A 1446-nucleotide genomic window follows, 5' to 3' on the forward strand; every position below is an offset into this window, starting at 1 on the left:
CCCCCCCCCCCCCCCGGTGATTCTGAGATATAACCACACTGAAAAACTCTGCTTTATGTATTTGATTAATTTTATATCATTCATCAAAGTTGATAAGAGTAACTTTCTGAATCTATAAAGTTTGGAATTTACCCTGAGTAATTAGAACCAATTTAACCCTTGAAGCGTTTTCAACCACAGCAACATGGCTATGTGTCCCCAAATAGTATGAGAAGTATACACAAATACTTCTTCCTAATACCTGAAAGATATAAAATATTTATCAAGTTTTTGGGAAAATAATTGCTATTGACAATGTCTTTTTCATATCTCAGTTATATATTGATATAACTGTCATTTTGAGAGATAATAAAAATTAAAGGGAGACAAACAAATAGAAGTATAATTAACTGTAAAGCTCTATTTCCTTGTAACAGCTTTGAAAGTCAAGATGGGCAACAGCTGTGTTTGAGCTAGGTGGCCCATGTATATTGAATAAAGCAGCATCTGCTGTTGTAGTACTATGGTACTACTGTTGGACACTTATGTGATGCAGCAGTGGTATATAGTTCCATTGACCCAGCTTTGCCACAGGTAGCTGGGCTTTTAGATCTGTTTGTAAATCATCTTCAGTAGTACCAGCCAGGAACTGCTTTACAAAGTAACATAATAATAAATTTAATATAAGCACTTTTCCTTTAGGTGACAGTGAAAAAAAGCCAATCAAGGAAGTGCAAGTGAGGATGGTGACCTCTTGAACTCCATGCATTCTGGTGACTCTGTTTAATTCTATCTTTGTAGTTTCTTTCACTTGCTACATCTGTCTCTCAACCCCACCTTGTTGCCACATCATCCCAGTTGCTTGATGATCTATGAGAATGCAAGACTAATTTCACTATTAGGTCATCAAGGGCATTTCTCCATCTCGGGCAGCACCAATGAGAATCCTTTAATTTCCCAATTTCTCAGTCATGAGGTTGACTATCATAGTTACTGGAATAGTCCCTAAGAAGAAATTCTGATAATAACCTTAAGAAAGTGCTGAGGTCATGAGATAATGACCTATGAAACAAGGTAAATAGAACTGGGATTTTATATTATAGAGAAGAAAAGTCTGGGAGGAGTATTAAGGGAAGGGGACATTTTAGTTAGTCATGGAAATTTATGCTAATGGCACCTACCTATTTTTCTTTTTTTTTAAATTTTATTTTATTTTTAAACTTTACATAATTGTATTAGTTTTGCCAAATATGAAAATGAATCCACCACAGGTATACATGTGTTCCCCATCCTGAACCCTCCTCCCTCCTCCCTCCCCATACCATCCCTCTGGGTCGTCCCAGTGCACTAGCCCCAAGCATCCAGTATCATGCATCGAACCTGGACTGGCATCTCGTTTCATACATTATATTTTACATGTTTCAATGCCATTCTCCCAAATCTTCCCACCCTCTCCCTCTCCCACAG

This window comes from Bison bison, unplaced genomic scaffold (assembly GCF_000754665.1).
Source record: "Bison bison bison isolate TAMUID 2011002044 unplaced genomic scaffold, Bison_UMD1.0 scf7180017862348, whole genome shotgun sequence".
Classification (NCBI taxonomy): Eukaryota; Metazoa; Chordata; class Mammalia; order Artiodactyla; family Bovidae; genus Bison; species Bison bison.